Below are 24,212 nucleotides of genomic sequence, written 5' to 3'. Positions count from 1 at the left end.
GCCGTGATGTAGCTTCCATTTTGTTTCTTTTTCATCATTAGTTTAACAAGTATAACATATTCTAATCGTGTTTCCGGTCACATGTATACTTCTCCTATAGTTTTAGAACACAGCTTATACGAAAAATTATTGCGAGTCAGGGTAATGACCTGAGACCCTGAATTATTGAAAAGGTATTCTGTACCTTTTTTTGCATTTAGCAATTATATTGGACTCGAAATAGCGGTCACAGCTAAAATAAATGGTTTTTCCTCGTTTATGTAGCATTTATCTATTTTGACACGAAAATGCCACGTGCCCTGATGAAATAATCTCACGGCAATTGACCATAAGACCTTGTGTTTATTATTTATCAAATGCATCAGGGTACATACTTAAGCATCAGTTCTTTTCTCTTCATTATTTTGAAAATATTACGAGATTCTATTATTTAAGCGCAAAATCAGTATATTGCATGAAAGAATTCTTTTATTAATCTTGCTATAATTAATAAAAATATTTTTCAAAACAAGTAAGTAATTTAGCCAATATTATAACTGAAGACGCAATTAAACGGCATGGGAATAGGCGAAATGGCAACGCCGATGTTCAGCTATTATTTTCTCTTGAAATCTCTTGGAATGAGGTAATAATTCATGGATGTAATCCCACCATGGCATCGTAAGGCATAAGGCATTAGCTCGAAACGTTGACTGAATTTATATTTATAAGAAATTACTCCGAATATCTTTAAGTTCTTGCTATTAATCCGACTAATTTCTTTGTATTTCAGAAGCAACTCGCTGTACTCGATCTGTGCTAGGAAACTGAAAGCTATGAAGAACGTTGGCCCCATTTAATTTTGGGCTCCACCCGCTCCGGTCACTGTTGGCTCAAATACGCCATGGACTTGGCCGAAGTCTTCAGGTCGTAGGCGCCTTACATCGTGCACATCTTCGCAGTCACCCGTGGTGTTCGAAGCAGCGAAGCTCCGGCGGAACGCTGTTACTGCAGACGGTAAGTTCTATTCATTTGGACTTTCTTCTCTTCGTTGCTCTGTAACATCTGATCTAAAGTGCTGGTGGACATTTTCGTAGTACTGACATTGTGTATTTTTTGCTGCTCCACCATTAAGTAACCCTCTCTGACACAGAGCTGCTTCTGGGAGAAATTAAATTTCAAGACTTATCATTCTTAATATGTGAAAGATTTTCCACGCAATCATAATTATTGTGGCTACTACATATTTCACCATTAAAATTTACAGCTTAAAAGAACACGCAGTTTTAAATTTTTCCCGAAAAGAGCTGGAAATGTACAAATATTTGATGTTATTTGGAAGCGACATTGGGTTATAACGGGTTAAGCATATTCAAGATTGACCCGATTGAAAATGGAAGTGAGTGAGACCATATCGACAAGATATTAGTCTGCCTAAATGATTCAATGAGTTGAATCAGGTGTTTTAGAAAAGAAACAAAATTTAGTGTCTACAAGGAGATAGATCGACAAATCCAGGCAATCACGGACCCACCTAGTGAAGAACCCGAGAACCCTTGATCACCATCATTCGCCAGACCTTTCATTCTAGTAGTGTACGATCGAGGCCTTACAAACACCAATAATTTGAGCAGAAAATGAATTTAGGACGGGGAGGGCTGAAAGTGTTCTACTACTAAGTTTCATGTATCCTAGTTGCTTGATAAGCATATTTAACCCAACATTGGCCTATATAACTCTGCTTGCAATTTCACTACTCTGTCGTAACTTATCATCTCCCTTAAGTTACCTTTAGCCCCCAACAGGCCACAAAATGACATGGAAATATCAAAATTAAATAAATATTTTTTTATTGTTTAAGGCTCTTTGGAACCTGATGGCCTTATGGTTTACGCACTGTGTTATTTATCGAAGAATCGCTGGTTCAAATCTTGGGTAAAGCCTGCAGATACCAGTAAATTACTCGAAGTTCTAAGCGGCTCAAGGAAAAGAGTTGACTCCCCTACCGTGAATATGTTGCATCATACCCCTGTGGCTTCGATTTGGATGAGCTCTACCCTTATCTATTCACAATAACATTCAGATTGATAGGAAATCACTGTGTGCGTGAGCAAATGGATCCAAGAATCACAGTATTAGGAACATGATAGAAGATTTCCATTTCAATACAGCCTCCAGATTCATTTTGTGGATGGTCCACTGTCAACTGGAGGGATATACTTATAAGTCGCTCCCCCCTATACTTAGAAAAAAGTTGACTGCATCTATGCAGGCGAAACTGTTGCGTGGATAAATGGAAAAAGCGTTCGGAGATCCGGAAGACGGTCGTAATAGGAAAAAACCCACACAACATCGTGGGAAGTCGTTCTAAAAAAAAAGAAGGTAGCATGAACTGCCCTACCGACGATCTTCACTCCGCCATCAAGTTAAACACCTAGCCCGCCTCCTTCGAAACAGTAGCTGGTAATTATCGTGCTAATAAATACGCGTCTTATGCACCGGGGCATCATGGAAGCCTGGAGGCAAGGAGAGCCGGCTTCTGAGGGAGGTAGGAGGGTAATATACCTTCGGACGGCGTAAATGCAAATGGTCGGCGTAATACCTTCGTTCGCTTGCCAACGAGAGCCGAGACGTCGTGATGGTTATAAAGGGTGTGACAAGCGACCTGCCGCCGCCTCGCGCTTCGAAGCTTTCTCCGCGGGAGCCAAGTCAATAATTATGGTGGTTTCGCCTGGACTATGCGAAATCAAAACAAATGCCTCATTTTAAGTTACCTTTTTTCTATGATAAAAAAATGCTGCTTTCGTGAGTGACATGCTTCAAAAGTAAAAATCATTAGGGGTATCTTAGGATGCTAGCAATTTAATCAATAATTAATTTTTTAAATGTTCGATTCTGCAACTGTTTGAGCTGAGTACCATTTCCATTTAACTAATGTAGTACTTTGATTTTATATGAATTATGTTGTTGTCAGCTAATAAAAGTAATGAAAATCGATTTAAAAAAATCACTTCTCGATATCCCTCGATGAGGAACTTACCATACTTAAATATATCCCAGGTAGGCAAAGGCACATTATAAAAGACACAATAAAAAAGAGATTCACACGATTTTAAATTTTCAGCGACACTACCACCCTCCTTAGAGTTAGGAGCACGAGAAATGAACTCAATTTTAACTTTTGTAACTGTTTTGTGTGTCATTTTCAATTAACCAACTTACTTTGAATTTAATTGAATTGAGTTTTTGTTACTCAATTAAAGTATGGAATGCAGCTTGCATAGATTTTATTTCAGTGATAATGTTTCTTATGGATCTTTTATAACCCTTTTTTCCATATGTGCGGAACTTTTATTTTTCTAACTATAGATTATTTCCTTGAATTCATTGGAAAAATTGGCCATCAAATAAAATTTGCAGAGGTAATTTAATGGAAATTATTTCTAACAGCAGTTAATTTAATATGGTGCAGTGGAAGATCTATGGGATGGTGAAATTTATTTCCGTGGAAAATTATGTACCTGATAGAAACTAAGCAATGCAGGACAAGCATCATCTATGGATGTCATCATTTCATTATCATCATTTTGTGACCATCATCTTGAAATTATGCACCGGATACACTTCAACGTTCAGTCGTCTCTTAGGAAAAATATATAACAGTAAGTTAATAAATACAAAGTTAGTCACTTGTAGGGTACCAAGTTAGTCACTTCGCAGCCGAGACTATTTGGCTGCTCACTATAGGTCCTTGTTTCAAATCCCGGGTGGAGCCTTCGGTCACCCTCAAATAAAAAACCTCGAAGTGCGAGGTGGCCTAGGGAAAGTAATTAGTCCAATTGAAAGTGTTAAATTCTTATAACCATGGCTTGGATTGGGGCGAGTTCTACCCTCATATTCACTAACAAATTACCCTTCGGTTTGAATCGCTGAGTGAGCGAATGATCACTCATGAGTACCAAATGTCTTCATTCAGCACTAAATTACGTGTCGCATATTATTTTCGCTACATGGAATTCCCCCTCCATATATTTTCAATTTAATTTTGCGCAACTATTTGGGCGAATTTCTTTTACAATTGGAAGGAGCTTCTGATATGATCGTTATGTAAGAGTTTAAAGAAAAAGTTGGAGAATGGAGCGAGTACTTATTGGGGAGGGATGTTGAAAACGGTGTTAGAGGGTAGAATGTTAGGTAAACGAGAGAGGGGAAGGAAGAAAATGAGATTTTTAGATAGACTGAAAGGAAGTAGGCCTTACAGTAACTTGAAGAAGGCAATGCTGAAAGGAAAGGGAGGCTCCCAGATTACTTCCTTAGTACTCCATGGAAACCTACCTTAATCGGTAGAATACTATAATAATAATACGTGAAAATATTTTTAAATAGATGCGATGGAAATCATTTTTAAATAGATGCGATGGGAATCATTTTTCAATCTTAGCGAGATTGTTCTTACGTCTTATCTTGAAGAAACCTCCATTATAGTCGAGGTGTATAGGAGCGGGTAATAATGAGATGGAGAGTGAGGAATGTTTCCTGCGAGGTACGCGATTTGCACTAATTTCCCACCCAACTCGCAACCCGCGTAAAAGCGGCAATTTAAATTCATTTTCCGATCCGCTCCGTCCCCTGCCCCCCCTTCTCTTCCACGACGTCACCGCCTCCGCGCATTCGGGACGGCAATCATTCCCGCCGCGTCCGTTCGATCCTCATTTGGCAACTGACAAGCTTAGCGGCTTCTCGGAATCCCCGCGATAAAGATCAAAACGGCGACGATACACCCCCTTTCTGCCGCGCATCAAACCGGCGAAAATCATCCGAAGGAATCCACACATTTCCATCGAAAACGACGGAGTCATTTGGTGAGGAATCTTCTCCAGCTGGTAACCATCGCTTTCTGCGGAAAGCGACTGCCTGAGAGAGGTGATTTTATTGGCATTGACTCCTCTAGGATTAATTTATTCAACGGGTGATATTTCCATTTACCGTGGTCAATTCTCAGGTTCCTCTAGAAAAACTGTCGTCTAGCACTGCGTCGAATAGAAATTCAGGTCGAGCTATCGGGATTAGTGATAAATTATATGGATACGTAAACAGACACGTCACGGGACAAAGAGCTTCTGATCAAAGCTCTCCCCGTTCTTACCGTATGACATGGATTTAAATGATGACAAGAAGTCATAAGTATTCCTTTTAGTATTATCCCTTAAAGGAAGACTTTATGAATTGTTGATTCAATCTAAAACGGAGACAAACACAACATTTGTGATTAAGTGCAAAGTTAATATAGTTAGTATAACGTTTACTTATTTCCCATGCTATTTTTTTACGAGTAAAAACTGTGGATTTGATATAGTTCACTCAGTATATATTTTTATACCATGGCTAATTTCCCTATGAAATTCGTTTGCAGCGAATTGTACGTAAAAATATGTAAAAAATTACCTTTAAAGATGTGATATATTTTATACTTATACCAGTTCTATCACAATCGAAGTATAGCTTTTGGCATGATGTTTATTTCATTACGTAAAAGAAAATACAGTTAACATCATACGTAATCATAAGTACCATCATAAAGACTGAGGCTGTTATTAATGACGTGATTCTGACATAATGTTGTTCATATTTATGTAATGAAGGTATAGGTGGCACTGACGCACATGGAAGGATAGTCACGCTACTGACAAATATATAAAAACTGTGAGAGAAATTCTTTTTCGCACCTCCTCGTCAGTATCTTTGAGATCTCACGCATCACGCGGTATTATTTATGTAAACATTCATTCGGCCTCAACCAAATCAGCGCGTAAACATTTAATTTAAGGTAATAACATTTCAAAGTAAACTATATGGCACATTTCCTTTATCGGAAGTACCGTTATTGTAAACTTCAATCGGACAGGAGCACATTAAAATCACGCTATGGTTATCAATAATATTTTACCCTTAAGACATTGTTGTAACGTACGATATTTTGACGTAATATTTTGTATATCTACTGAGACAATACGACTGATTGGATTTTTGAAAACACACATTAGCGTATTGCACCCTGGTATACAAGTGCACTTGTTACCTTCTTAGCTCCGCCGCGCCGTATGAATAAAATGTGCACGTCATAGCTACTGTGTGATTTTAGTGCCGAAAGCCTAAAAGCGCTCATAGGAAAATCTGTGGCGTTGATGGTCCAAGATTTCCACCCCAACAGCCGCTATCCGCAATTTTGTAAAGCATCACGTAAGAATGTGAGACTAAAGGTAAAAGTAGGTGTAGAGAAACTTCAACGGGTAAATCAGTTTAACTATTTAGGTAGCACATTACAGGAAAAGGATACAGCAGCAAGGACTTCAGGATGAGAATTACGCTAGCAAAGGAGGCGTTCATGGACGAGAGTAGAGAAGAGGTGAGGGTGTGGAGAAGACGGAAGAAGGTTAAATGGACGGAGAGGACGAAGAAGTGCAGGACATTGTGGGAGAGGATAGTTAGCTAGATGAGATACGGAGGAGATAGATGGTATGGGTGGAGGGAGTACTTAGCGAGAAGGGGATGATGAACAGTGTTGGAGGGTAGAATGTTTGGAAAATGAGGAAGGGGAAGAAAGAGAATAGGGTTTTTAGATAGACTGAAGAGGAATAGGGTTTGATGTGAATTAAAGATAGAAGTACATAAAGGAAGGGGAGGCTCCCAAAATATTCCTAAATCTCCATGGAAACCTACCTAAATCGGTAGAAATCTTTAATAATATTCTGCTATTGAATTTTGCCATCTTCTTGCTAGCAAAACCTTATTTGTTGCTCATATAACTTTTTATCATGTTAACTCCGCCGTAAAAACAGAAATGCATTTCTTAGCTAGTGAGTGTTGAGTCCTGTAGTCGTTGAGAAAAAATGCGCGTATTGGCGTATCTGTGGCGTTGGTGATCGAATTTCCACCGTAAGATCTGACATTATATTTTCCTATCCTTTCGGTACCCAAACCATATTTGTCAATCATATCACTTGTTATCATGTTAACTCCGCCGTTTAAAAGGAAATGCATGTCATAGTAAGTGTGTAATATTTAGACCTAAAGCTATTCAGGCAAAAGGCGCGCATTGGCGTATCTGTGACGCTGATGGTCGAAGATGTCCTCCCCTCCATTAAACATTGCCATATCTATGTACACAAAACCCTAATCTGTTGCTTATCTCACATGTTATTATGTCCGCCATATAATCAGAATTGCAATTATCCAGGGATAGGGGAGAAAGGAATGGGATAGGAAAAAATCCGCGCCGTCATTGGGACGGCGGGGCCCACTACTAGCAAAACCATTATTTAATTTGCCAACTAAATCAGAAGATTATTTTATAATGAAAAGAATCCATCCATCATTTCGTTTGACGATGTCAGTTACAGAGAGTATGAGGGTTTAAGGCGAACCCTTCAGGGATACGACACACCGGGGCCGGGAACCAAGCCAGTGGCTTATACGCCCGATCACCCGGGGAGGCGGGCTCGCAGGTTACACTCCTGGGGCAGGGTCTATAAGCGCGAGCTTTTCACCTCTGCATCCAGAAGGGGGGAGGACGGGAAGGAGAAAGGAAGGAGGCGCCGCCGCGATAGGAACCCCAACGACGCCTCCTGGGAGTGGATAGGGAAGGAAGGGAAGGGACGAGGAATCCCGCACCTTCACAAAGGCGGGCGGGTCCTACCCTAGCGAAACCAGGCAAAGGCATTAATATTCTAACGACCTTGGAGGATTATTCTATGAGGAGGAATAATCCAGCGATCAGATCGGTAGATTTCATAGTTACAACGCATGAGGGCTCAGGGGAGCCCTTCTAGGATACAACACACCTGGGCCGGGAACCAAGCCAGTGGCTTATACGCCCAGACACCCGGGGAGGGGAAGGACAGGAAGGTAAAAGGAAAGAGGCGCCGCCGCGATAGGAGCCCGTCGACGCCTCTGGGAAAGGAAAGGGTCGAAAGGGACGGGACGAGGGAAAGACACCTCAACGCTATAGAAGCGAAGAGGGCCCTACTACTAGCGAAACCAAGCATAAGCAATTAATGTGCCAGCAATTTTAGTGGGTTTTCCCATGAGGAAGAAAAATCCATCGATCAAATCGCTAGATAATGTCATAGTTACAGTGTGATATTGATACCTGAATCCATTAAGAGGCCAAAGGCGAGGATTGGCGTATCTGTGACACTGATGATCGAATATCTCCACCCCGCCATTAAATGTTGCCGTCTCCAGGTACTCAAAACCCTTATTTCCATGCCCGACTTGGCCCACTGCGCTCTCGCTGTCATCCATACCCTCCCTCCCGTCGCTCCGCCCTCCCCTCCTCCACCCACGATCGCTCTCGGTTGCCATGGATACTCAGCATCCTACCAACAGGAAGCTGGGTTGGGGTGGACGGTGGGTGGGGAGGGGGTCTCGCCTGGGGACCACGTGACGGCCTTACCCCTTCCTTCCCCTCTTTTCCCCTCGCCCGCCTCCCATCCCGCCCCTCCCGCGCCAGTGTTCTACATGATCGAACACCTACCGCCGACTACCCCGAACTCGCGCTGATTCCTCGTCTGATTCGGTTTATGCTCTTAACGCGAATTCCAACGACCCTCCCCTCTTAATACACCTACATACCCCTTCTCCTTAGCCTGTGATACGCGTTATGCAGCAATTATGTTACTTTTGATGTTATATTTCATTATTAATATGCTCTTAACGCGAATTCCACTGGCCCTCCCCCCTATATGCAGCTACATATCCCTTCTCCTCGGCTTACAATACGCGTCATGCAGCACTCATGTTGCTTTTAATATTACATTGAGTTTTTTTTTCTTATCTAGACCGCTATGTTTGACGTTGATTGGTGTTTTGAAGTGAAAGTCCTAGACCTACAGTCCAAGACGCAAATCAGTGTTACTATATTATTTTAATATTATTATGAATATGGTTACAACTGTGTCCATTGTCCAATGGTAGCATTATAAAATGTCGGAAACACATTAATTAAATACGCTTAATACCACTTTACTCCCTTTACCTCTTGTTAAAATATTTGAATGTTTTCGGAATGGCTCGTAAAGTGTTGCTGGTACATTGCTCCAGTCAAATATTGTATTATTTAAGTAATAAAACTTTTCCATGCAAGGTGTTCTTGGAGGAATTCTCAGTACTTCAATAAATGGTAGTGGAGACAATTTTAAGCTTTTTTTACCCATAAACATGGAGTCGCAACTCCTTAGTTACTGAGCTATGGAAACACAAACTTTTTTTTGGATGCACTATACAGTCATCATGAATACCATCTTGGGTATTCAACCTTTTCGACATTTTATTGAATACCATGGGTATTAAAGGACATTGAATAATTAAGGTTGGACGAAAATGTGCGATTATAATTGTCTAAGGTAATTATTCCTTGGTGACGGGCACTTAAACTTCTTTGCTAGTCTTTTTTCAACAGTTTTGTATTTCTATTTTCTTCACAAGTTCTGCCACATTCTTTCCCCGCCTATTATCCTTTGCAGTCAAAACTGTCTGCTCCTTTTCTACATAATTATCAACGCACCCTGTCATGTAAACTAATTATTTGACATTGAGTCGCTTCAGTTTTGACAGTTGCCGTGAAATAGTGAAATTAAGCGATTGTCAGGATTTTTCAATCAGTTAAAGGTGCCCTTTCTGAATTCGGATGCCTACTTTTTTCTTTGGCTATTCACTATTTCCATTGAAATTCAGGAAAGATGAACATCCTTCATTAAGTTTTGTGTTGCCGCAATATCATCTAGTAAAGTTCAATTCATTGGAAAATATCTGTGTTATATTTTTCAGGTAATGTGGTATCTTAATTTGGCCCCAGAGACATGGTTTTGTTTGATACGAATGTATTCGATGGAATTTCGATGTAAATTCGATTCGATGTAATGATCGATAAGGCTAAGTTGATTCTTCTTCGATAATTCGTCATCGATTCGGAGATTTGAAATAACACCTGTAAATGATGCAAATGGGCTGCATAATTTAATATATCTACCAAAAATTAAGACCCATCTTCCTTTTCTATATAGATATTACCTTTCCATGCTACTCCCGTTCCATTTTCGATCACTATTTCTCCCTTATGGCGATTATTAATGCTATTAGGATTGCAATCGTGAGAGACATCTGCCTGCATGCTTGATTCTACGTTGGAATGGATCGAGAAAATGGGAAATCGAACAAAAAATGCGATTTTTCCATTAAGGCCACCTGTGTTTCTCCATCCCATTTTTTAAACCTATTTTTTACTTCATCAAGTACGATTTACTTCCCGACGCGAAATTCTCGCGGAGTCAATACTCTTTCCCTCACATTCGGTGCCGTCCATTTTTTTCGATTCTTTTTCTTCAGAAAAAAAATGAATCTCAGTCTCTCTCGTGCCACCGCTGCTTCAATTACACCACCACCATCCCAGCAGTCCTCCTAACGTCACCATCCTTCTTTTTCCTAGCCAGGAAGAGGACAATTGCGACCGGGGTAAGAGCACCCGTAACGTCTCTCCGTCTTATATACCACGTCCTCACTCTTGTCTTCCGTACTTTGGCCTGCCTCCTCCTCCGCTGGTCCATCTTTTCTCCTTCGCCTCCTCTCTCTTGAGGCGAGGGTGCAAGGGTAACGGAGCGCGAAATTAATCACGGGAGAGAAGGGAACCCCGGGGTGAGTTTTAAGGGGAATAAAAGAAGAAGTAAGGGAGTGTGATGGAGAGAGGGAGAGAGTGTGGGACGTGGCCCGAGTCGCATCACGCCATTGGGCGGAAGGTTGGGAGTTGGGGGCGGTGGGGTGACATTGGAGTGAGGAGAAGATGGGGGTGGACGAGGTGGCTCCCGTCGACTTTCGATGCCAAAACTTATCGATACAAACCGATGCAGATAGTTAACATCGATATATCTATTAATTAAATGGTGCCCATGGTAGAAAAAAGTGCCCGTCAGAATGATCAGAGAACAAGGGCCGGGAAATACGGTGTCTTTTGGCCCAGTAAGTTGTTCACAAATGAAAAGAAGACCTCGTTGACTTTTTTATTTTATTTTCAAACCACCGAATACAACTCAAATTAGCCATTTTACATCGGGGTATTCAGCAAATTTAACAAGTAAACGTACACGAACAACTATGTCCTGGACAGGGACCTCTTGTCAGGCAGGCGAGGAAGTTACCCCGCCGCCATTGAGAGACTGAATTCCACTGACTTATTTCCTAGGTAGGACATGTTTCGTTTCGTAGAGGTCATTTTCAAGTACCTTGGAGTCCATAGAGATCATTTTCAAGTACCAAGGTACCGAGATACTTGATAATGACCTCAATGGATCAAAACATGTCGTACCAAGAAAATAAATCAGTGGAAGTCAACGAAGTCTCCTTTTCATTTGTGAATATCAACTTCCACATAGTTGAGTCTGATACCATTGAACGCAGTAAGTTTTCATTTGTCGACCCATAATCGGCTCGATTGCAACACCTGCCTTTTCAAGCTTAAGAAAATACTTTGTACTTTTATGGAATACAATGGAGCGAGTACTCAGTACTTAGGGAGATAGTATTGAAAACAGTGTGTAGAATGTTGGGTAAACGAGGGAGAGGAGAGAAGAGAATCGGATTTTTAGATAGAATGAATAAAGTAGGCCTTATTGTGAATTGAAGAGGGAATTACATGAAGGAAGGGGAGCCTGGTAGAATGCTTCTTTATTACTCCATGGAAACCTATCGCTATAATACTTTAATAATAATGGTAGAAAAAAACAGTACAGTTCAACCTACTTTATGGCTCTGTCGACTAGTTTCGACGGTTATAGCGTCACTCTAAAGACAAACAGAACTGGAACACTTAACATAATGTTTCCTGATGTTATTTTTCCACTTGATAATGATGCTGGCATTTCTGTGTATTTGTGTTATAATCCTAGTAGTTCCATTGAATTCTCCCATTTTTTTCTCCCAATCATGCCATTTTCTTCACCTTACAGCCGTTCTTACTTCCTTTACCCTTTTTTACTTGCCGTGAATACTAATCAGTAGATCTTTCTCGGGAGATTTTTTCTACAACTCTCTCTACGTAATATTTTATCATGATGTATCATGGGGTGGGCAATCAACATTATTTTGTCTGGCCTAAGGTACTCCACAATAGCCTCTCTTTTCCTAATCTTCTGTAAATACCCGTTTGTCACCTTTTCTATCCTTCTATTATTTAATCATTAATGAAACCTACCACTGTATCAGATCTGGCCGGCTGATATTTTATCTAATCAGTTTTGGATTCAATAATTCTGTTGAATACGGTGCCTATGCGCTCACGATGTCACTTTCTGTTTCCTTCTCTCCTATCATAGGTTGTGTAGTTAAAGTAGCGTGGATTTTGCCACGACAGCCACCTTTTCTTGAGGTGTTCGGAAATTCATTATTTTTGTTACTCAAACTTCCCCTTCCATGGTGATTTCTAGGTAGTCGAATAAGGAAACGGAATTACACTCCCGAAAGGTGAAAATTTGGAGGGTTTTGTCTCGTTTGTTGACAGGTGACTGAATGGCGTGAAGCGCCCTTTTGCTTGTGGTGAAAACTAGGAAAAGGCATTGATAGGAATTGAAAACGAGTTTTTTTTAGTTCCCTTGGGACATCGAAGAAGCTACCGGGCGGAAAAAGTGCAAATGGCGCGAGAGCTCGTGAATTTTCCCGAAGGTCGGTGATTCACTCTTCTCCTTTTCTCTAGCCGTAAAAAAGTTGGCTAAGGGCGGCGATGCGCTGAAGGGGGTTATCCCGTATTCCCAAAAAATTATTTCGTCGCAAAGGTTTAACTTTCGATGGAAAAATGTGCAAATATGTGATTTGCAAGGAAGGAACAATATGACTGGCATTGCCGAAGGATTTTTTAAGGAATAAATCGTAATGGTGTAGCAATGAATGTGCAAATACTACTGGAGTTCAAAGAAGTTCATTTATATTTTTAGATAAAAGGGGTTCCGTTGTCAGATAGCCTTGTATCTTGTGAGACTTATCTCAAGCTGGTCATCGAGTATTTGCAGAATAATGTAGTCCTTTCAAGGCAAAGAATCGAGCTCCTCTAGTGAGTTATTTACTTCCTATCATTTTAAGGTTTATTTCATACTTTTAATTAGTTAACATTAATAAATGAAAAAATATGGTGATGTAAAACGATTTTGTTTAAGTCTTATTTTAAAGCCTGTTTACACAATACATTAACATGTACGTGTCAATGTTTATGTGAATGAACGACTTTTTGTGGACCGGAACGGAGCATGTACGAACCCATGAACCAAATTTGAACACATTCTATTTTCTGTTCATGCATTCGCTCAAGTTGAGTTTCATTTTCGAGATCATTAAGCGTTCATACATTTTGACATCAACTTATACGGGCCAATGTACCGTGTAAACAGGTGTTTAGGCTTGAATTCGTTTTCCGGGGATATATCTCAGTATAATCGGGGAAAGTTACTGGCACCTGACCATAAATGTGTAATTTTCACTCCCAAAATAGGGCAAATATTCCTGCGCTCCATGATATTGGAGTAAGCTTTACCTTTATTAGATACATCGAATTTTTGTGAGCCGAGGTACAGCTTTGAGTAGAGGTCAACATTGATAATCTCCATAGCTGAAGTGAAATCTGCAAACTTAGCCCTTAGACTAAGTAAAACATGCTGGTTTCACATGAATTGCAATTGTGGAAACAAAATTGGTCCTGATTGGTTGCGCTGCATAATATTGGAGTAAACTACCTAATTCAAATGAAAAGCGTCCTATTATATGCTCCCTACCAGTGGCGTAACTAGGAATATGCTTTGGAGGGGGCGGGGGGATGAGATGGGTTAGTGGGGGCAACCCCATCAGGAAACGGATGGTTCAGGAAACTTTGGAAAAATAACATGCTTGAAAATGCATTTAACATCACTTTGGCACTTAAAATATAACTTTGAGCAGATGCAGTTATTACATATAATAATATGTATAATCCAGACAAGATTTAAAACATTTTTTTTCTCTTAGGCTTTGGGGAGGATACATCCCCTCAACCCTCCCCCCCCCATAGTTACGCCACTGCTGCCTACCTAATCTATTTAGTTATTAGTCTTCACTTTCCATGCCCACGAAACTCAGAAAAGTTCACTGAAGTTGATCTTCATGCCGTACTCCCGCATTATTTCGCTTGCCTATATCCACTGGTGCCACCATCGCAAGCGACAGTGCAAGAGAAAGAGGAGATTGCCGGATGCAGTCACGTATTTTGTCCGTTTTCGCCCCGCGTTCCTGGCGTTTGCTCCATCGGACGGAAGAAAATGGAAACCGGGAGCGCGTGAAATGGTCCCAATTCAACTCGAGCATTTCGTTTTTCCACCGACGTAATATCTCCCGCGCGGAAAAAAACGAGGATTATGGAGGGCGTGATATGAAGACTCGCTCAATATATATATTTATTTCTTTTCCTTCCACACCGCGTAGGTATCGACGCACGTTCGATTGAGAGGACGTATTTCAATGTCCCCGACAGGTGACGCTTGTGAAAGCTTCGATCTATCCAAGGTGAACATGAGCATTCTCACCGTTAAATTATGTTCTCTTCCAAGGGAAAATTAATTGAACGGAATTACCACCACTCGGATACCTGGCAGTGCTACGCATGCTTTTTCTTTCACATGCCTATGATAGGTGCCTATAGTCCTTGATTGGGTCATCCCTTAATTCATAGTAATGCATTCCTAAGATTGCAGGCACCTGATTACCTTTTGGTCTTCCTCGGGGGATCTTTTTTCAATTATTTCCACCATTATATTCCTCAAGTAATAGCTGTCTTACGATCTCGTCCATACAAATGGTTCTTTTGCGGTGTATGGTGCTCCTTAGTTTTCTTTTTTCTCCCATTTTTGCAATATCCTATGAGGGTCTATGATAGATTCACAAATAAACGTTCGTGTATTCCACACAGTATTTTTTGAAAAATCTGCCAGTTTACTTCTCGATATACTTCTTGATTTTTAACTAACCGCGGAAGCCTCCGTAATAATAACCTGAGAAGTTAGAAACTGGTGGAGTTTGACGGCCTCCGTGGCGGCGGGGATAATTCCTCGCCTGCCATACCGTAGTTAGCGGGTTCGAGTCTCGTCTGGATAAGTTGCCCCTTTCCAGAACAAGGTTGTGTGTGATGGTCTGTTGTTGTTTGTTAAAACTCCTGATGATGTAAAGGCCTCATTGTGCTGTTTTCGAGGGTAACTGTGATAAATAAAAAAATATTAAAATAAAAATAAATAGTGTGTGGAATATAACAACGTTTATTTTCGAATATATCATGTCACCATTGTGAAGCGAACTCGCGAAGCATTAATTTGAATGTTCTATATTTTCTGATTCGTAGATGCAAATGCCCACAAGAAGAATATCCACCCGTATGCGACCGAATTCAAGTTTACACGTTTATTTTTATATTTTAATCCTTTTATTTTCAATCTCAATAATTATACAATAAAACCTGCATTATACACATAACTTAGATAATACCCGGAAACTCTGGAAAATGCATTCAATTTGAATTTGATTACAATTACACTAAATTAAAGACGTAAGAATACATAGATTAGCTGTAAAAATGAAACAGGAGCTTACGGACGTTAGTGTTGGCATAAAGCTCTCTTTCACGATGAAGACCATTAAATGCATGACTCATGTGGCATTACATCATGTCAATAAGTCAAAGTAAGATATCCCGGTATTCTTATTTCATAATGACATAAATAAAAGAAAAAAGCGAAAGCGAATACCGAGAAAAATAAAATAATATTAGTTTCCCTTCTTTTTCGATTGCAGAATCTAAGTTAGCCTTGCTGATAGGACTATTGAGTAGAGAGCTGCGTCAAACCTATCTCAGTATTGTTGAAAAGTGATAATTATCGACCTATAATGCCTCCAAAAGGACATATTCTCAATTATTTTGTAAATTGGAGTTCATTCTCAGCCACTCCTTTCAAAATGTTCCTCCTTATGTAACCAGAATTATTTTGTCCTTTCGCCGCTACGTGCAGTCTTACTCCTTTCACGAATTTATACTGTCTAGCATGTCGCACTGGTGATATTGGAATACTCAAAGGTTTGGGCCGTCTTTGATGACTTTTTCATATTTACACGGGATGTTTCAGGAGGAATACGCAATACTTGAAGTGGTAAGGGAGACAATTTTAAGCATTTTTTAGATTTAATATTTATTTTTAGATATATTATTTATCCGAATTTTCGACATTTTAAGGAATTTTAGAGTATTTTTCATTCATAATACGTCAGAAATAATTTTAAAATGCATTTCTCACTTACTAAGTAGTTATGTGTAAACGAGTGACCTCCTTGAAAATGCATTTTTTTGGCTAAACCCATCGTGGCTTCCGGTACTCATAAAGATTTTTTCGGCGTAAAATTAAATATTTCCTGCCTCCCAAGATTATCCATTACGGCTTATAAAGCGAGAGCTCTCACTGATAGGTATAATGACATAAGTGCTGATGGCTGAGTGAAAGTATAACGGTAGGGCCTAAATGCAATCGACAGTTTTGAGCAGCAAACCTTTTTTTAATGAAGCAATTAAAAGATCGTGAGAAGCAAAAAAGTAGAAGAGACGATGATCAAGTGAAAGTTAATGAGTAATAATTATGGTTGTTACATGATTATCAAATGTGATGAGGAGTTTTCATATTATATTTTGGTTGTTTTTTGATTTAATCGGTATTAAAATTCTTTGCGTACAAGTAATGAATTATTTGGAGACTATTAATCTAAAATGGATTATAACCTTGTAAATATAATTTATGTTCTACAGGGACTTTCTGGAGGAATCTGTAATACTTCAGGAGGTAATAGGGGAGGAAATTTTAAGCATTTTTTGTCCATTAATGTGAGGTCCCAACTCCTTAGTTACCGATCTATGGCAACGCAAACATGTTTTTTGATGCACTTTCTGTTACCATGAAAACGGTTTTTCTAGGGTATCCAGCCTTTCGACATTTTATTTAATACTCTCGATTTTCAGGAAATTTACTAAGTAAAATGGACAGAAATGTGCGATTATAATTGTATGGAACAATTATTCACAAATAGGACTCAAAGTTCTCGTCACGCTCAAACATTATTTGTTTCGGATCATTAGTGAACGAGTTTTTTCTTATTTTTGTGCATTTTTGTTCCCGAAAATAATCTATTCTATTGATTAACCAGTTGACGTTAATGAAACACCATGAATATGCTATTTAGGAACCATGAATAATATATTTTTTGATATAGGTGCATATGGAATTTCTAAGTTAGAAGTTTCAGGCAGCGAAATGAGGGTATTGAGACAGCGTGGGTTGGAGTGGTTGAAGTGCGTTCTTGAAGAGAGATGTTGAAGAGTACACAGAGGGAGGGGGACGCGAGGCTTTCATTGTCGGTGGATCTGCATTGTGGTAGTTGTTGTCAGGGAGGGGTATTGCGGGTAGGGAGGGTGGGGGAGAAGGGTCCTCAAGAGGGACGGTGGGGTGGGGGAAAGGGCACGATTGAATTCGGGATGGTCTGGTAAGAGGGCGGTGGTGGGGGAAATGTAGTGTTGAGGCGGGGGTCGAGTCTAGGCCTGAATAAACTGACTCACCCGATGTCCCCCGAATCCAATTCCTTCGCCGCCATGGTTTGCAATCAGCACTCGATCTCGAGTCTTAAGTTTGTTATTGCGTTGCTCTCTTGTTTCCTACACCCCCTCCCGCTTTGCCTGTGCCCCTTCCCCTTCCCACAATTCCCCTCAAACCCCTTCCACTAAGACTGCATCCTCTCTCTACGTTTCCATTTCGTCTCTCGTGTTTTTATTTCGGAGCGAACTAACTCTCTTGGTCCGGCGGGCCGGGAAATCTCTGTAAGGGAAACATTGGGGGAATATTTTCCCCTCTCTTCCTCCTTCTTAATTTGATTTCTGCGATGCTCGTTTGTTGTTTTTATGTGGCGGCCATAACTGAATTATGGGCGCGTTTATTGCTGTTGTTTTCCTTGAGTTTTGCTCGTGTGCTTGTTTCGTCTAGGTATCCAATATGCCTCCTTAATCCTATCGTGACATCTTAAATAAGGAGCGAAAGAAGATCGTAAAAGAGCTGTGCATTCGGAATTATCTTGATTTCTTGCTGTGTTAGACAGTTTTCTTTGCCAGTGTCCCATGGCATTGATCAATCTCTTTCCCACAACAGTCGTAAAAATTCGTGTTTATGCATTCCATTTGATGAAATGTGACCAGCCATTGTTTACGTGTATTTCTAATAAGAATATACCAGCGGATCTTAGGTTAAAGGTGCAATGAAACTGCAAATAGCAGAGAAAGTAGTGCTTATTAACCTTACTATTAAATTGTTTTAATCCATATCAATGTTTGCCCATCGTAGTGATAATGATCGATCAATCAAGAGTTAATGATGTAATGCTCAACCTCAGAAGTCGTCAATCAGATTTGAGGATGATCAAAGATATTGGCTGAAACGTTTTGTGGTGAATCTCTCTAAGAAGTACAAACTAATTGTGAATTTTTCTTTTACTTCTTAGGTCTTGAATATTTTAAAGGAATTTCCTAGAATAGGCCTTGAAAATTTAGAACGCCGGAATTTGTGATTCTTCTTTCTTCTCTTCGGAATTTACCATCCCTCTCCATTAACCTCTTTTTGAGATTTTCACCGTCTAAAATATTTTTATAGCATACAAATCTCATCTGTAATGTACACGGACATACAAATGCCCCTCAGTATTCTTCGTATGTCAGAAATAAAAGGCCTCGCATTCGTAATAATCGTGTCAAAAATGCTCGGAAAAGCGTTGCGGTCCTAGCATTTGAATAATTTAGTCAACATTGACTTTACGAAGAGTGATTATTCTCGTTCTTAACCGCTGTAATGAACTTTGGAAAAAAATATGGCTCAGCACGGTGCAAACGTGTGGTATAATTTCCTCGCGATGAGTGGCGGACTGATCAGGAATCCATTCTGGCGTGAAAAACTTACGCTGCCGCCGTGACTTTGTGACACTTAACTCAAGAGTGCCAATCATATGGGATAAAAAATCAGGTAGTCACCCCTTCTATTCAATCGAGGCTATCTGGTAGGGATCTTCTAATAATGCGCCCATTATGCGGCAGTGACTACCCGTCATTGAGTTTTTAATTCTTTGCCTACAAATTATTTATCATTCTTTCCTTATTTCATTCAAATCTCATTCATTGATATAAAACAGTTTTTCTTACATAAAATGTAGTTTAGGGCTTACCATGGAAGGTATTCCACTTGTTAAGGTTGGTTTGTAATGAGCATTTTACGAATCACCCTACCCCTTCAACGTTGAACTTCCCTCTTTAATTCACAATGGACCTATTTCCCCTTATTCTGTATAGTATTAATCCAATTCTCTAACTTCCCTCTCCGCTTTACTTAATGAGGATCCTACCTGATTCATGGATTTTAACATCCCACTTACTTGGTAATCTCGCTATCCAAACTCTGTCTCTTCCATGCCTGAAGTTTCCACACTTCAAGTATCTGGGAGATGCTCAACCACCATGTCTAGCAGTTGATCGTTCCTCTTACACTCTGTCCACCCTATTTGGGATATCGATCATTTTTATTTTACGCTAATTAAAATTGAAGCATGTTCAGAGGAGTAAACCCTCCAAATATTTCGAGGATTGGATTGTACTTTCATTAGATTTACTGTTAATCTAGCGTTTTAAAAAGATTAGCCTGGAAGACGGGGCACAAGTATTATTTTTTGCTCGCCCCTGTCCACGTTCCATACTTAGGTTTAATTTCCATTCTTTATTCCTTTCGCTTATTATTATCCGCACTGATCTTTGTACCCTCTTCTCTCACCATTACCTCTGAAATCTATAATCCATTTCTCTATCATCTTTATAGCATTCATACAGTGTCACCGTGTCGTTTTGTTGAATGAAGTGATTTTATGATTTCTTAAGTTAGGGTATTTAGTTACTTGGGAATGTTAAGCAGATATTTCAATCTTTTTATCTAGTAAAATATTTTCATGGCTTTAGTTGTCTCCGTGAACTTCTTTTTCAATGGTTCAGCCACATTTAGTGTTGTGTTTTGATGAAATGGAAGTTAATAGAAACATTTCACCACTAGGAGAAGTCCTTTGCAGGAAATACATAAACTTTTAGGTGTTCATTGCTGTAGAATTAATATTTATAGGTCATTTTGAAAGAATATGAAAGTGAAACTTTTCTCAATACCCAGGGGAAAAGATCTGAAAAAAGTTTCTAAGAAAAAACTTTTTTCGAGTAGAAAAAATAAAAATACACCTTTTTTCATGAAACACTATCTCATAGCAGGTTAGTGGCCGTAGAATTTTCACGTGAATGTTCTATTTAAACATTTTATTTTCGAATGCATTTACAGTAGTGCGTCACTTGATTATATCTGATATATTCATCGTATTCTTGGTTTTAATTTTCGTTACCAAGAAATCATTTATCATGCTTTCCTAACGTTGTTTTTAACTTTGGAAAAAATATTTCTCAGCATTGTTTAAACGTTTGATCAAATTTTTGACCGTCTGGTCCTGACCTATTTTCAGATCACAGGCGAATCAAGGAAAGAAATTTTTACATTAGATAATTTGGCAGACACAGGCACTTTGGCAGGCACTTCTTTTTAAAAATAAAGCGAAATGGGTTTCGATGAATAATATCACTGTCAACAGGAATAAATTATTAGCAACTGTTTTATTATTGTATACTTAATTACGTAACGGAAGAAGAGGTGAGTTTTAAGGAAGAATTTCATCCAAGAATCCCTAAAATGGAATGCCACATATTTAAACATGCGTTAGCGACTTTTATTCACGAAGCATTTCTTCGCGGAAGAGCTTATTTTATGGTTGATATTGTGTGTTGTCATCAAGATCGTATGTAAGGGAATCTCAGGGAGTCCAAGCCCCTTGTGGAATGTGGAAAATAGGCTGAAATAAAAAAAATCACAGCCTACATTAGTTTATTGAATAATCCTGGATGCTTTGACCACGCTATGCAACAATACCCCGTCATTTATTGTTATTAGTATATATTTTCATAAAACCTTTGGCGATACCCTTTTTTAAAATGAGTTTATTGTAAGCGATAGGTACTTACCTACGCAAGGGAAAAAAAATTTTTTGTCCAAAACCTTTCCCTTTGATATGCCTACCGCTCACAATCACCACCTAACCTAACTGTCAATGACCTCGTGCCCCTTTGATATGATAGATCCATCTTTTGAGTAGCTAGTCATAGCCACCTCTGGGGTGAATATAAGGGAGTAGACCCGCCTCCCACCAGAGGATGGGACTTCACCACTGTGAAAGGTGAGGAGGTCAATGGAGTAGGAGGTGTCTAGGAATTGCGGGGGTGCAGAAGGATAACTGAATATTATGACTACAAAATTTAACATCAGTTTTATTCATCAAAACAGGAGGATACACGGTGCTATGCGATTTGGAGGAGGACAAATCGTATTTTTTGGTTACGAAGGAAAGGGTTCAAAACTGCTTTTGCAGTTTAAAAAAATGTTTTTAAAGGCAACATCATAAAAAGTTAAGGAAAATAAAAAACTTTGATTTCTACAACTTAGTCTTTAGTCGTCGACTAGTTTTAATACACTGAATCATTCTCAAGAATAATCAAGTTAAAGACAAGTGTTATTTTTCTTAACATGAAATGAAATTCTATAAGTTTTAGGCCTCAACAATTCGGTGCATCAATATCATACAGCTTAATACGTTTGCCTAGATTCACAGACTTGAATCATTTGATAAACCTGCAAATAATCATAAAATCACTGAACAACTAAACAACAGGCCCATGAAGGTCAGCATGACAGATGGCTAGAATAGGTACACCGAAATTCCAGGAGATTAAACAGTAAGTGCTGATATCTTTATACGATGGGTTCACCGAAGTGGTATTCGGGTCCCAGAGGGGATTCGGGGGAGGACGTTGGTTTTGTGAGGCAGTACGATTATGTCAATGGGCGGTGAGGGGGTGGAAAAGGGAGGGGAGGTTTATGGACAAGAAGGAGTTGAATAGGTAAGGGGCAAGTAGGAGAAAGATAATTTAATACAACAACAATAAATGTATACAGTAGTTTTATGTGATAGAACAGACAGACCTGGACCTACAATGCTATGGGATATGCAGGACAATTTGGTGGACGAATGGGACTTTTTTGTTATGAAGGAATGGAGAAAAACATTCTTTTGAGGATTTTAAATAAATATTCGTTTAGGAGGTAATATCAAATGGCTTATTACGTTTGCCTAGATTCATAAAATTGTGTCATTTAATCAACCTGCAAATAATTATAAAATCACTGCGCAATTAAGCATCACGCCCGTAAAGATAAACATGACAGAAAGCTTGAGTATACCAAAGGTCAGTCTGTAAGTAGAGTACACCAAAAGAGTAAGTGGTGATTTCTTCAGACGGTGTAGTAGGTAGCATACGGGTCTCGGAAGCGGGTTCGGGGTAGGACATTGGTTTTGAGAAGCAGTGTGACTAAGACAATGGGAGGAGGGGTTGGGAAAGGGAGAGGTTGGTTATGGAGAAGGATAATTTAATATTATAGCTATCAAATTAAACATTAATTTTATGCGTCAGAATAGAAGGATATAGAATACTATGGTACTTGGAGGACGATTTAGGGGACGGATCGGACCTTTTGGTTACAAAGGAATGGAGAAAATAATGCTTTGAAGTCTAAAAAAAAAAAAATTTTCTTGGGAGACAATATCATATAGCTCATTATGTTTGCCTAAAATTCAAGGAAAGGTCTTCATAATGACGCTATTGCCGTCGAAACTAGTCGACTGCAAGTAAAAGTTTGTGGAACAGTACTGGGTTTTTGCTTCACCATGAATGTATATCATCGTTCCTCCAAGTCACGCCAAAATTAGTGGCTTTCATTCAAGGAGTCGAATCTTTTAATCAACCTGATAATAATTATAAAACCACTGCGCAACTAAAATTTAATCCCACAAAGACGCAACTGGCTGAAGGCTAGAAGACACCGTAAGTCCGCGAGGAAAAACAGTAAGTGCTGATTTCTTCAGACGGTGGGTTCACCGAGGTAGTATTCGGGTCCCAGGAGCGGGTTCGGGGGAGGACGTTGGTTTTGTGAGGCAGTGCGACTAAGACAATGGGCGGTGAGGGGGTGGGAAAAGGAGGGGAGGTTTATGGAGAAGGAGGAGGTGAGTAGGAGGAGTGGGGGAGGAGGAGAATTGAAGTATTGAGTTGGACGGAGGAGGAGGTGGGAGGGGGAGAGTATAAGACGGAGGAGGCAAGGGGTGGGGGTTGGCTGATACGTGAGTGGGGGAGGAGGCGGGTGGGGTTTTTCGGTGGTGCGCGGGGGCGGAGAAGGGGGTCCACCCCCACCCATAACCTCTGGGGCACGCACGGCGGCCTCCACCGCCTCCTCCCCACCCCCTTTTCGCTAGAATGGCCCCCTCCTCCCCCCAGTCAGTCTTCCTACGTGCCCCACTTACAAATGCGAGGGCCGGACGCCGCCCTGCCCGGGGGCCTTGTGGGCTTCTCTTATTCCCCGGGATTAGCGGGGGAGGAGGCCCCCCCCCCCCCGCCTCAGGCCACCTACGCCTCCTATCTCTCCCCCACGGTCTCTCCCCGTCTTCCACCGTCGACTCCAACGTTCTCCTTGACTCTTCCCGGCTCCTTCGCGCGATCCATAGAGACGGAGGGAGGACTGAGGGTTTCACTACTGCTATTGTAGCCACTGAAATCCATCAAATAACGCTAGACGCTCGTCTTACGATATTAATGCGCTCCGGTGGACCGATCGTAATTTTATTATAAATCAATTTATTTTTATTTGTTTAATAATTTAAAGGTCGCCCAGCATGAAAACACAATAATTGGGTTAAATGTTTTCAAAATTAATCATAACCACAGTCTTGAAATGTACTTTTCCACAATTATTTAATGCGTACAAGGCGTTTCGGCTCACAAAACCATAATCTAGTACAGGGGTCTCCAATTTACTAGGCCACGAGGGCCAAATTCCAAGTTCTGAATCGTCCCGCGGGCCGGATAGGAAATTTGCCGATGATTGAAGTATTCGATACCAACGTCTACTGAAGAATCAGGTGGCGTATTTCTTATTTACGAACAATAGAAGGCGACTTCGACGTGCAGTACA

The 24,212-nt window shown here is 40.1% G+C and overlaps 1 protein-coding gene across 1 annotated transcript in view; it reads left to right on the top strand.

Annotated features, from left to right (window-relative positions):
- LOC124161021 (POU domain, class 3, transcription factor 3) overlaps nt 1-24,212 on the top strand; it is a 495,257-nt gene that overhangs the window by 264,835 nt on the left and 206,210 nt on the right. The window contains exon 3 of the transcript XR_006865301.1: nt 773-996. The gene's annotated coding sequence lies outside the window, so the exon portion shown is untranslated. The remainder of the gene's footprint in view (nt 1-772; nt 997-24,212) is intronic.

The sequence above is a fragment of the Ischnura elegans genome, chromosome 6 (assembly GCF_921293095.1).
Source record: "Ischnura elegans chromosome 6, ioIscEleg1.1, whole genome shotgun sequence".
In the NCBI taxonomy this organism is placed as follows: Eukaryota; Metazoa; Arthropoda; class Insecta; order Odonata; family Coenagrionidae; genus Ischnura; species Ischnura elegans.
The sequence above is the reverse complement of the archived record's forward strand: the minus strand, read 5'-3'. Positions and strand labels throughout refer to the sequence as shown.